The sequence below is a fragment of the Uloborus diversus genome, chromosome 5 (genome assembly GCF_026930045.1).
Source record: "Uloborus diversus isolate 005 chromosome 5, Udiv.v.3.1, whole genome shotgun sequence".
NCBI lineage: Eukaryota > Metazoa > Arthropoda > Arachnida > Araneae > Uloboridae > Uloborus > Uloborus diversus.
The window spans coordinates 103,849,909-103,864,725 of NC_072735.1; the positions used below are offsets into that span (position 1 = coordinate 103,849,909).

General features: G+C 33.8%; 1 protein-coding gene across 1 annotated transcript in view; it reads right to left on the bottom strand.

The window, feature by feature from the left end:
* LOC129222639 (neuropeptide Y receptor type 5-like) overlaps positions 1–14,817 on the bottom strand; it is a 112,861-nt gene that overhangs the window by 35,806 nt on the left and 62,238 nt on the right. The window lies entirely within an intron of this gene.

Below are 14,817 nucleotides of genomic sequence, written 5' to 3' on the forward strand. Positions count from 1 at the left end.
AAAAAACGCAAAACTAACTTTGGTCACGTTTGAGAGAATAGGAGGGTCAGTGATCTCATTTGGAATTATTTAAAAACGGAAGTATACATGACCCAATTTTAAACTACATTGCGTTACTATAGGGAATCTGGCGACTCTCCTTCGAAATTTTCCGACATTGAAATTTTAAAAATATAATCTTATAATATGTTTGGAAACATTGAAAGGAAAAGAGAAAGGTTTCCCGCAAGATTTTTTAGAAGGGCACAGTGCCCTTTCGCTTTTAAGGTAACCTTTGACCCCTGTCTTTGAAACGTTATTCTTTCGTTTTAACCATTTATGCACAAAAAATCTGATTAGAATATATCTGAATGTTTTTTGCATTACCTTTAAAACTAAACATCAAAAAGCTTTTTAATATTTTAAAAATAATTACTATAGAAAACACTTGAACTATGTATGTACCTAGTATACCAAAAAATAAAAGAAGCACCTTTTTTATTCAACAAAACTTCTCTATCCTTTTATCCCTTTTATCTGAAAGCGCACTGCCCCTTTTTTGGTCTGGAGGAAACACTAGTTCTCTCTGGGCATTTTTTTTTTCTTCTGAAACTGAAATCAATTTTTGGCTATAGTGCAAATAAAAGGGTTACGAAGCTCTCCCATGAAAATTTCTATAAGTGAAATTCTAAGCTATCTTTAGTGACTTTAAGGGAATGCCTAAGGTTCGAAGACTTTGTCTAGCTATTTTTCGATATTTAAAGGGATCCGGGAAACAAAATGTGTCAAATTTTGCAATTTTTTTTTCTATCATTTAAAAAACTTCTCCATCTTTTTCTGCTTAAAAGGGCGTTTGAATCTTGTTTCTATTTTAATTAGAACGAAAGCTATAATTATTTTTGTTGCATTCTTTTAACTAATATTATATTTAACTTTAAAACTTCAAACGCGTTTCTCTCCATGATGCAATTTTTCCCGATTTTTCGCATTCAAACTCATATAAGTCAAGAGCTGATAAAAATAAAGTAATGAAATTTGGAGCATATCTTTTTCAAACAGTTTACTTTGATTTTTATACGGTGAATATGAAAAAAACCATGACTTCAAAAAATATGATTTTTTTAAAAGTATCTTTGAATTTTTCGAAATTTTTCTTCAAATATTTTATTGAATTAATATTTTTTAAATCGTCGAATAAAAATTAAAACTTAGACATTACTGCATAGTTTTTTGAAAAAAACTTGAAAATTGACTAAGAATATTTTGAGTTTTAGCAATTTAAAGCAACCCCATTTTTTTTTTTTTTAGAAAACAATAACAAATTTTTTTTTTAAATATTTATGTTATGATTTTGCGAATCAAACTGATGGTGAATCAGTGCAAAAAATGTCAAAACTCTAAATTGTTTAATACCATTTTTTTTTCAAAATGTATCCCGGACCACTTTAAAGCTGTAATACACAATTTCCTTCTTGGGCCTTGACCAAGAACCAGGTAAGTCCAGACTCACTCATTTTTGGTAAGACCAATAAATAGCATTAGTGTCCGATCGAAAGGCTAATATCTTTCCCACATTATTTACTACAAAGCAGAGGTCTAATCTTACATTTGTGACCCGTTGTTGCACCAATCGGGACAACCAATTCTCCGCACGCAAAAGTGAATTTTTAAAAAAAGAAAAGTTTGGACATCAAAGTCCTCAATTGTACACTTCATACTATCGTGACTTTAGGACTACAAAGAGACCTAATACCTGAAATACCACAGGGACCCAGGGTTACCAACTGCTTCGCATTTTGCGGAGTTGCTGCGCAAAAATGGCGAAACTCCGCGGCTCCGCAAAGAAGTTCTTTTGCTCTGTATTTCCGTGCCGAAGTTTTCCAGCTTAAATTTTGCTATTTCATCATAACAAACATGTAAATATGGGAAATTAAAGCTTATACTCAAAGATTGAAATTGTGTATAAACCTGTTTTATTAATTTAGAAATAATTATTTTCATACTAGTGCTTAAAATAATTATTATAGCTCTAAAAAAAATCAGAAAATTTGTTTTAGTTAATTTTATTGATTTTTATATAAAATTCCGAACTGCTCCGCAAAATTTTAAGTTACTCCTCAAAATCAGCACAGATTCTCCTCAAATTGTTTCTCCAAGGTTGGCAACCCTGGAACCACGTTAAGTCTAAGTCTGGCCCTGATTACAACTAATGTTGCTCAAAAAAAATAAAATAAAATAAAATAAAGAGAAAAAAATCTTACTCCCCCCATCCCCTTGCCTAACCTGGAACTCAGGCCTGAATCCGCCTATGTTCAGGAGCTCGCCCTACTAAGTTGGAATTTTGTCCTGTTTCAGGTTCAGTTTATCGTAGTTCAGACTTGCTTTCCCGATGCGATTCTGAGATGAAAATACTCGTATAGCGATAAATTACATTAGACTAATGAAATCGATTGCCAACTGACTGCATTTAGTTGAATCTGCCGCGACCAGTGAATATCAGGCCAGGGGCGTGTACAGAAATTTTTGAGGCCCGTCACAAATGACTTTTACGGCCCCCCCTCCATTTTGTTTACCACTACGTCCCTACTGTATATTTCACAGGGTTGGCCGAATTGGATCCAATTGAGTTGGACCCAATGTTTTTTTTTTTTTTGTTAAAAAAACCCATTTAAAAAAACTCATTATTTAGCCCACTTTTAGGTTTTTAAAAATTTTCTGAGACGTTTAAAAAAAAATTAATTAGATTTAAATACTTTCACAATTTAAACTTCTTTTTTATTTGTTCTCCACCACAGACAATGGACATAATAAGGAATTTTAACTTTAATAGTATTTCCTAACTCTTAACGGCATTAAAAAAATACTTCAAAGATTTTAAATAAATATATTTAACTTTTTTCTTTAACAGGTCAATAAATAACTCAAATTTTCTCGACTAAGTCCTGTCACTTCTGTTTTTCTTAATATTTGTAGATTGTAGAGAGGAAACTACTCTAGCTAAAAGGCTTTCGCGTGAATTATGTTCTGCAATCCAACACGCCACAAATCTCGAATAAACAACGTATATTTTTTAGAAATTAACAGGTTTTACAAATGGTTGGACAGAAAACAGAATAGGATGTACAGTATTTTCATTATCTTACGAAAAAGGTTAATATTTCTTACTCTGTATGCAGAAATAGAAAAACAGGCAACATAAAATTCAAAGAAATGTCTTGATTAAGCTGGAATTCAGTAAAAAGGGATTTAAACTACTTGAGGTTTTACAGTAGTTTTGCATAACAAAATAAAGTACAATAAAATAAGGTGCAAGAAAAAAAATGTAGTAATTAAAAAGGAACAATAGATTCTATCACTCTAGAAGTAACTTTGCCTTAACTGTTAGTAATCATAGAAACTAAAAAATCTGAACTTTCACCATTCTTGGGTTTTATTGTCTTTTATGCTTTTCCTCAGAAAACGCTGAATTTTCCAGCTTTTTTTACCCCAAGACAACTTTTGTGCTTTGTCCATATACTTACGCTACAATATGCTACAACTACCCCACATTTTCCCTAAAAAAAGACAAAAAAAACTCACATTTCTTTTAAAAACCCAGCTGTAGTTGGGTTTTTTTGGTTTTATTTAAAACAACCCTGGGTCCATGGGCTTTTTTAAAAAAAACCCGGGCTTTTGCCAACCCTGATATTTCACTCCTCGTTTAAAAAATCTTGGGCCCCCTTGAGACTCGGAACCGGGCCAACAGATGTTCTTTCTCCCCCCCCCCCCCCAACCTTGTGCATGCCGCTGCTCATGTATCAACACCCCAAAGCATGGCCCACACATTTCTAGCAGGGCCGGGGCCGCTTTGTCTAGTGGTGCAGGCCAATTGTTGTGAATAGACGTACTAATATAAAATTTTTGAAAGCTCTTTTTTCGTCCCGTGCCCTTTTTCAGGACACGTCGAACCCTAATTTCTCTGGCCCCCTCCTGTTTCCTCAATGTGGGAGCCATAGATCCAGAGCTCTAAAAACTAGAGAGAAAGTTGACAAAGAGAGGAAATCATTCGCACCTGTGGACTTCGGCTATTTACTTTGGCTTCTGGGGGGGGGGGGGGGGACTAAGGATGGGAGAAAAATTAACCTGCTTCCAAACACTTTTTTCCCATAGAGTGAACAAATTTTATTTTTTCTTCTATTGTTACGCTTTAAAAATGTTAGATTTAAATTAAATGTATTAAGTTCAATAAAAAATTGCTTAAAGTGGCCCACTTGGCCGTTGGCCCAGTCGGGGATCCGACTAGCCGACCTGGCCAGTCCGCCCCTGTATATATATATATATACTAAAAAATCGTCCGTCATGTTATGACGGGTGAAAATTGCTTCTACTCGTCTACATTTGAACAAAGCCATTGCCTATTTGATGATATTTTGATGGTTGAATTGTAATTCATCCAACCCAATGAATTAACACTATAATTAACCCAATTAACCCAATAAGAACCCAAATTAACCCAATAAGTTCAATGAATTAACCCTAAACTCCGTTAGGTAACGTTTTTCGTTTCTTCATTCCCCTGAAATGATAGTATTCCCTCCCAGTTAAAAAGTTAAGTTACCGGATCGAGTTCAGCCTTGTCACAATAAAGCTTTTCCCTGCATGTTAAACGTTATAAAAACATATTATCAAATTATCAGGCCGTGGCGTGAGTTTCATCGTTGAAACTCACGGGTTACTTGATCATTGACTATTATGTGTATGAGTAAGTTTTGAGATAATTGGTTTTGCAGTTTAATATAATCTATTTTATTTACATTTTTATTATTATTATTATTTAGTGGCAACGTAAAACAAATCTCCAGCCACTATTCTTTAAAATGCGCCTCTGATTTCAAAAACAATATGCACTAAAGGGGTCTTTTTCCCACTATCATATTTCTTTAAAAGGATCTCAACTTAAGTCGTAGACAGCAGCTGCACACAATGCTGTATCAATAAATTGATTTTGAAGGAACAAAGGAAGCGTATATAGTTATATTTCGTATTTGAACCTTTTTTTGCTTCAAAGATTACTGAGAAAAAAAATTCAAAATCTGTATTTTTTTTTTGTTTTTATTTCTCTTTGTGCAATCACGATTGCTTATTGTTCTCACTTGACAGTTTTGATGTCCTATGATTTTATTCCCCCCCCCCCCCCCCGGCCTCCCTCTGCAGCACCACCGTCTACCAGCCTCACGAGGCTGCTCCTATAGCGAAAACATTCTCCAGGTTGCGTCGATATCCTACACATACACACACCTACACTCACATACACACACCTACACACACATACGCACACCTACACATACGCACACACACGCGCATACAAACACATACACACACGCACATATACACGCTCACACACACATACACAAAACACACACAGTCGTGATTGCGAAAAACATAATTTGAATTCAAGATGTCAAAATTCAATTTATTATTATTTTTTTTTGAGCAATCACGATTGCTTATTGTTCTCACTTGACTGTTTTGATGTGCTATCATTTTATTTTCCCGCCAGCACCCTCTGCAGCATCACCGTCAACCGGCTCCTCACGATGCTGCTCCTCTAGCGAAAACCGTCTCTAGGTTGCGTCCATATCCTACACTTACACGCATACATACACAACTACACACACGCACACACAAATACATACACCTACACACACATACACACACACATAAACACATACACACACACAAACACATACACACACTCAAACACATACATACACACACACGCATACATACAGACACCTGCACATACACACACAACTACCCACACACTCATCACACTCATGCCTGCACACAGACACAAACACATATACCTACACACACATACACATTCCCCACCACACACAAACACTCATACACACAACTACCCACACACTCATACCTGCACACAGACACAAACACGCATGCCTACATACACATACACATACACATACCCCCTACACACAAACACACATAACCCCCACACACATGCCTACATACACATAGTTGTGATTGCGAAAAACATAATTTGAATTCAAGAGGTCAAAATTCAAATTATTATTATTTTTTTTTTAATTTGAAACTGGTTATCTTCAATTATAGAACTGATCAGTGCGTTACAAAAGTAGTACAACATTTGTTTATAATATACTGTAAAAAAAGTAATATGCCTCACCAGAAAAAAGGTAAAAACTTCCTGGGTAGAAAGTATGATACTAAATATTTCAAGAGTTTGGCTCCACATTTAAAAGAAAACTTTAAAAATAAATAGTATGAAACAATATGCTTTTTAGTGCTTCAGAATTTACAATAAAAAATATATATGTACTAATACAATTTTTACAGCAATATAATATGTAGTTTTCTCCGTTGCTGTAACCTTATCTGTCGTGCATATGGTGCTGTGAACTTTTTTAAGTAAAATGTCATGTATTTTTTCTTTATTCACGTATTAAATGCTGATTTTAATACCTTTGTTGGCATACTGTTCTCCCTGTATTTTTTTTTTTCCTTATTTCGAAGTGAACCAACTTTACCCAATTTGGGTCAGGTTGATACACAAATGAATAAGCTGTTTTAATGGCGTAATGTACAACACATTGACATTTTAAGAGTCTTTTTTTTTTAAAGAAATAATCTCTCACTAAGTGCTTGAAGTTTTAATTTGAGTTAAATGATTAACGTAAAGCTAATTTACAAACATAAGTATGATTACCATCTCGTAAATACGCCCTTCCACGTAGGGGAGGATGGCCCAAAGCGGGTAGGTCAACGAGGGTAGGTCAGTGTTTAAATTTTTATCGCAACAATTTCGGTTTTATTTCCTAGCAGGGTTCTTGAACTTCAAAATAAAAAGTGAACTTTGCATTATTTCCAACTCAATATTTATTTATTTATCTAACATGACAAACACTTGAAAAACCCGCTTTGCCCTACCAGAGGCCTTAAGAGCTTAACTTTTTGTGATTTGGTACATTTAACAATTAAATATGAAGATATAGTGAATTAATCAATTGACTAGCTAACTGCCATTATAAAAAGAAATCAGATAAAGTTATACTTATCCAATAGCTGAACACATTTGTTTATAAAATATAAAGAAATAGCTGATTAAATTAATAGATTAACTAATTGCCATCGTAAAAAATAACTTTTTAAAGCTATATGTTTCCTATGAAAGTAGAAAATCTAAGTCAGCACATGTGCCAAGAAATTATAAATAAATATATGATTAAATCTTATACCCGCTTTGCCCAAAGGCATGTTTTTCATTTCAATAATTACAAACTTGAATTTAAAAAAAGAAATAAATGAAATGACCATCGTAGATTGTAGATGGATGATTTCAGAATAACGTAATATTATTGATATTTAAATAAAAAAATAAACTGGTCCTTGACTAATCACAAGTTGCATACCTTCAGTTTTTTTATATATGTATTATTTTTCTTATTTTGAGCCTGGTTGTGCCATGCCGCTTTACTGCTGCTTCGATGTGATTGATTGAAACTCGGGGGTGATCGGGTAAACACGACATACGCATACATCGCTGCTTGCACACCATGCGGCGGCATATGAATGCCTCCCCGCTTTGGGTCACCCTCTCTTATTTCAAGCGAAAATTCCTTCCTTGATTTTTTTCGATACCTTCTAAAGATTTCTAGAAAAAAGAAAGCTGACATAAAAACGTAGGAGTTAAATTATTAGTCGGTATCAACTTGTGATGTATCGGATTCACCCAAGAAACACCATTATGCAAAACTCAGAAACAGTAAACACACCTTCGAATTTTAGCTAATTCTCATTCGCAACTCCAACGAACTATAGGGGGCACTGAAGTCACTGTCTAATGGCGGAATTGAAAACTAAAACAAACGCACATGGTAACGAAGAAAATGCTAAAAGTGTTGTGATTTTTGTTCGTACGTATGATTGTTTCGCTTTATTCTTTTTAAATTAATTTTCAAAGTCTTGTTGATATTCTGACCCACGTAGAAAGAAATGAGAATTCAAGAAGCATTACTAAACGTCAAACATTAATGCAAAGTACGTAGTTCGTAGTTCTAAGCAGCCATTTTCACGATGTTGAATTTGATATTTATCAATTCTTGATAAAACTAAATAATAATTGTGGCCTGATAAGAATAACAATTAATGCTAGAAAATTTAATATGACATTACAAATTATTACCAAAAGAAGATGATACTTCTTTGCTTTGCTTTGGCTAGCGCTTGTTTTCCATTTGTAGCTGAGTTATTTCTCTTGAATTCCCGAATCGGTTAATTTAAAAATTTTCTGTTTCGATTTTTCTAATTTCTGAGTTACGATTTAATTGTTTCATGTTATGCAAATCATCAACAAAATTCTCACGGATATATGGTGGTAGTTTTCTTTTCAGTTGATTGACAATTATTTCTTTTTACTTATCGAATTCTGTAATCTTACTACCATTTTATTCCACTCATGATAAAAATTGAAAATGGTTTAAACTAAAAACGCGAAATCTCGCCAAGGCTACTTTGCTCGCACAATGCCAAAATTATAACCCTAAACAAATTTGGCGATACCTTTCAGCTGAGAATAAAAGGAATAAAGTAAATTCTTTCTTGGTTATTCATTTTGTTCTACGATAATATATTAAAGAAAATATTTTGCATACTGTCCATTCCAACTAAATGCTGCTGTAAAATATGGTAAGTTTAATTAATTTAAGATTAAAAAAACTCCCATTTTCTTACAAATTCATACAAAACAATAAAAATTTTTACCTTGTAGAACGTTATCCAAGTTTGTTAATCCAGAATTTTCGCTTTCACCTATTATTAAGGAAATAATGAAAACTAACATTATTTTGAGGAGCTCGAGAATACTACTAAGGGACGAATTAATTTCTGTAGCTGAAAGCAAACTAAGACACATCGATTGCGTTAATAAATACTCAGAACAAACTGCCTGTGTTTACGTCAACAGACACACATGGAACGCAACGTGGCAAAGTTTTAGTTGCATTCGCAGTTTTATAAATCACCGCAAGGTAGCGTATTCGAGCGCTGGAGTTCCGAATAGGCATATTCTCGCCACCTATTCAGGAAAAACAGTATTTTCTTAATTAATCTGATGTAATCACTTAATCCCCGTGTACAACAGTTGAAAAACACCAGAAATATTCACATTTGTGCCTGAAAAACTACGTGTTGTGAATAAATCGAAAACTAAAAAAGCAAAAACAAAAACATGTTCTCCCGTTACGAATTTCGAATCAGCATATGTCAGATGAGGGCAGCCAGCTCTGGGTACATGCGCACTCAAAAGTTAAAGACATGGCACAAACTTAATCCTGTATCAATTGTACCCGGTCGCTCTAAAGATTTAATTACACTTTTTTAAACAAAGATGTTTTTCTTATCAATCTATATATATATAAAAATGAATGTTTGTCTGTATGTCATCCATGAACTCAAAAACTACCCGGCAGATTTGGCTGAAACTTTCACCGTTTGTTATTTTTGGTACTGGGAATGTTTACAGACCAGTTCGCAAAAAATCCGATCGATAGTTCCTTTTTTATTCCAATTTAAGTCACAATCCATTGGATAAATACGGATAAAATTATCGGCTGCAGAAATTAATTCGCGTGAAAGATCTCATTGATAAGAAGTTAGCTGTTGCCATTGTTCTTGAGTTTGAACAAATAAATTCTTTCTTTATTGTTTTATGGCTTTTCATGCAACGGGGGGATTTAAAACTTTTTCTATTTGATATTTTCAGCGATTGATTGATCTTGCAAACTGCGTGAGCACAAAATTTGAGTATAGTCACGGCTTCACTTGATACCTGGACCGATCATTATGAAAATTGCTATATATATGTATTTTTCCACGGAGAAGGTGCATAATATGCTCATTGAAGCCACTCGCCACCAGGTGGCACTGCAGAGTAGCAACTTCTGCCCCGTTCAACCGATTGTCATGAAAATCAGTATAATGATGTATTTTTTTTTGTTGGCGTAGCAACGCGCGTCGGGTACAGCTAGTTTTTGCAATATTTATTGCAAACGCTCTTTTGTCCTACATGGCATCTCTTACTTCTCAAATGGCGCAATCGTAAGTATTAATACGAAGTATTCACACTTCGAGCTTCATTTTTTTATAACTGAGTCATTATGTAGTCCAAGGATGTTGATTCACTATTAGCACCGGATTTAATAGATTTACCAGAAAATTGGATAATATTTCTGGCGACTTTCTGATGAAAAGTTGTAAATTAAACACAACTAAGGCCACACTTTTTCCGAAAACGTAAAAGCCGTAGACTTTTCATGCGAAACCTTGTCCTTTCAAAGCAATGAAATCTATTTTCGAATAGTTTTAATAAAAACAGATAGTCAATCAAAATCTATTTTAGTGCGTAATTTAGAACTTAACGATGTTACCTTTAGCAAAGGAGAATATTTCCTCACACTAAAAATCAACATTCGATTAGAAAAATTTGAATTTCGTGTTTTAGAGTCGATAATGTTATGAAAAACGTTTTTGCTCCTAAATTGAACACCATTTTGTAAAATAAAATGCTTTATTTTTTGTATTTCGTGTAAACAACTGCTGTTTGTGCTTATCGATAGTTTTTTAGTTTCCCTTTATTGTTTGCTTTTGAAAGTACTTTTTTTTCTATAAAAAGTAGTTCTTTATTTTTTTTAGTATTAAAATATGAAGGCATGTTATACTTGAACCCGTTTTTACAAAATTTCATTATCCTTCGTTCCTTGATCTTGGTTATATTATTCATTCTGGTGTGTATAATTGATCCAATTTACCACATCAGTCAACCACAAAAGGTGTGATTAACGGAAGCAGCAAATGGAGTCAATTACCTGTAATGGAAAAGTATGGAAGATAATGGAAGCACACAAATGGCAATAATCTATTTTGAGATAAGAGCTTAATTAGTAGTTCAAATGACATAATTCAATTTCTCTCATTTTTTTGACAAATTCATTACAAAAAGTTTAGGTCTAACTATATCGCACGATGTAAAGGTCATATTTATTTTGTTAGCTATCTTTAGATTTTTTGTTTTGAAATTTTTTTGTAATGCTTTTGTTAAAAATTAGGTATTTTCAAAGTAAGTTCATTATGAAATATGTAGTTAAATTTGTCTCACTTTTGACTCTAGAATTTATTAAATATACCTTTGTTATTGCTTCATTTTATTTTATATTTAGAATGTAGAAAAATGGAAGAGAGGATAAAAACTGAAAAGTTTCAGTTTGAATTACTATGCAACTAAAGCTCAATTTTACGCACTGAATTGAGAATATTTTGTGTTATGAGATTTACATCATTTAAAACACTTTTGGAGTGAGATTGCAGGAAATTCGCAGCTTCATTTACAGCAATTTTAACTGAAGTTTACACAATTTTATGTTAACAGAAAAAGAGAAAGTAAACAAACAAAAAAAAAAAAAACCTGTCACATTTTTGGGATATTAATGTTTTTTGAATCTCCAGTCATTGAATAAAATGTTGGTTGATGTTTTATTGAAAAAGAATTTCTTTCTTTTTAATGGGAACGAGTACGTTTCGGTGATAATTGCAGCTGTATTAGACTAAAAAAAGAAAGAGGTTTTTCTTTGCGACGTTTCGTACCATGCTTGTTAGTTAATCGATGTCAGATTTAATAGAGTTAATCTCAGGATGTGATAACTGGGCTGTCTGGTATATTGCTTGAAGTGCTGGCCTTACCCTGACTTAGAGGCGGTAACTTACTGCTAATCGATGAAAGTTATTCTAGTTTCAAAGTTAAGTACCAACTTACAAAAAATAAAATTGTAGAATTCATAGCACTGCCGTTTATAGATTTCTCCTCAATTGTCTTTTCAACATAATTTCACTTTAATCACCTTTCAGAACCTACGACCATTTTAAAAATTCCAACTTCATAAAAATTTGGCACCTGGTTTTCCAGTCTTTTTCCCATCTCGTTTGACGTGGAAAGTTGCCAACGGCAGTAAGGGTGAAACCAAACAACTCAGCACAGCAAAAAGAAGTGATGCCTTTAGTTTATTTGAGATGCTAACAAGCTTCTGAAATGTAGGTTTTAATTTAAATTAGTTAGGTTTATGTGAAGCTTATTTTTACACAGAACAAAATGGGAAATAAAGTATAAAATAATTATCCGCATTTAATGTTAAACATGCAAGGAACTATGACTACCTAAATGTATTTTAAAATGCAAAAACAAAAAAGTAGTTCATTCGCAAACAGGTCAAAACAATTCAAAACGAGCCATATAAAAGGAAGTGAAATGGATTTCCAAGGATTTTAGATGATATATAAATCTTATGTATCTCGTAATAGATATCTTTACAAAGTATAACATGCTTGATGCTTCTGTTTTGTTCGACGTCTGTGAGTCTTAAGTCATCTTGAGTAAGATCAACATAAATAAAAATGACGCAGTTTACTTTTTCCTGTCACAGTGCAAGTCCTGGATATTTTTAAACGCGTTAACAAGCTGATTTTAAATCTAATGCTAGGCTATTTAGCAGCGGAACAAAAGCATGTGGCAACAGTGTCAGATTCATATTGGAAATATTTCACGACTATGTTTGGTTTAAATTAAGAGGAAAGAGGTAAAATCGGAAAGAAAACATGCGACGTATATATCATTTTGGTCTTATTACACTACAATTGCAGTTAGGGTAAATTACTTTACTTAATCGTTTAAGGCAATTTTATTTTTCAACTAGCCAACTGCGGCGACCAGCTGGTCCGCCTTTTTACGCCATTCGCCATTTTGCGCCAGAGTTGCCGCCTTCGGCGGCTGCTTAGATAATTTAGCGATGGTATTAATCAATGTTTTTCTATTTTTTCTCAATATTATCATTCGCCTTTTTACACCGTTGTTGCCGCCTTCGACGGCTGCTTAAACAAATTTCGTGGCGGTATCAATCAATCTATATCTATGTATATCATTAGTAGTTTTTTATAAAATATTTTCTAGATCTATCTCCAGTTCCGTCGTTTGGAATACTTTTAAAGGAGGGGGAGACACAAACGACGTACTCTTCATGCAAATTTTGTCGAAAAATAACAAAAAGCACTTCCACTTTTGTGTGAAAGCATTATTTTTTCAAAGTCATGGTGTGTATGGGGGGGAGGGCACTGACACCCCGTTGAAATTCCTTAAATGACGGGCATGCCTCTTTCTTGCTGTCCATCTGCTATATCGAACTCTATATTTGTCTATCTATCAATCTATACGATCTGCGCATATCTACCTCCTGACAGCACAATCTTTTTTTATTTATATAAGAATTAATTCGAAAACAAAAACATTTTTTGTCCACTCAACCTCTATCTATCTCTGTATCTACCTAACCTAACCGCCAATTCGTAACAGAAACGAAGATCATGCAAAAAATCGCGGGCTTTATTTATTTAATCAAAATAGCCCTCAAAAATAAAGGCTCTATGTTTCCCGTAGTGTTCAAAAAGTAGCGCTTGCAAAAAAAAAAAGGTGAAGAGAAGGCAAACGATTTCAGTTGGATCACGTGATGAGGTAAGCTCGGAACTCAGCCGGCAAGTGAACAGCTCGCGTTGTGTTCTGCCATTAAAAAAATTGTAAAAAAAAAACTATTGCGTATTTTTCAAAACTTTTTTCTTCTGAAGAGGGCGGAATGTTTTTACTATTACCAACTAAAATATTAGAATTGAGGGTTCAATACTTGACGCAGGATGGGTTTCGAAAAAAACTAAACCCAGAAAAAAATGTAAAATAAAGGTTTTTTCAAAAATCGATAAAAAATACAAAAATTGCTCTATCTTCAAAATTTTTTCATTCATCATATTTAAAATTAAATTTCCTACACAATAGTACAAAAAAAATCCGTCTGGCGCGATTGGTTCGGGATCTGTGAGGTCAAAAGTACTAAAAAGTGCTAAAAATAACATAAAACATTAAATAACTTTTTTTCTAATTAAAATATCAAAAATCGAAGCCCGAGGTGCACATTTTCAGCAAAAACTGCACCTGTGTACCAAATTTCATCTCTCTAGGCCTTACCGTTTTCCCAGGATGCGCGCCACAAACACACACACACACACACACACACACATCTTGTTTTATTATATGTATAGATAGATAGCCGCCTGCGGCGACCAGCCGGTCCGCTTTCTTACGCCATTCGCCTTTCTATGCAAGCAGCCACCTACGGCGGCTGTTTGGCTAACTTGTCATTTAAATTTTTACTTCAAGTTTGCCGACTTCGGCGGCTGTTTAAATAAATTTGGCAGCATTATTAATCAATATATCTCTATCTTTTGTTGCGCCATTCACATTTTTACGCCAAGATTGCCGCCTTCGGCGGCTATCTACCTTTACGATCTATCTTTAAATTTTCTTATCCATCTCTATTTATTTTAACCTCCCCGCCCATTTCCTGATAAAAACAAAGATCACTCAAAAAAAAAAACCACCTTTTTTTTTATTTAAGTAGAGCAAAAAAAAAAAAAAAAGTTATCTTCAAAATTCCCCATAGTATGCAAAAAGTAGCATTTGACAAAGAAAAAAATATCTCTGTTATTATTGAATTAAATGTGCATAACTATGAAATGTAATGTAATATAGATGCAGCAAAACGTTGCAGCTTGGGGGGGGGGGGGGAAGGAAAAAGAAATAAATGCCATCCCTAAATAAAAGAAAAAAAGGAAAGAAAAAAAGCAAGCTCTGCCGGAAAACACGCGGTCATCACGTCATAAAATGTAGAAGTAAGCTGTATAGTAAAAACAAAGATAAACATTGTTTGCGATTAAGATTCCATCGTA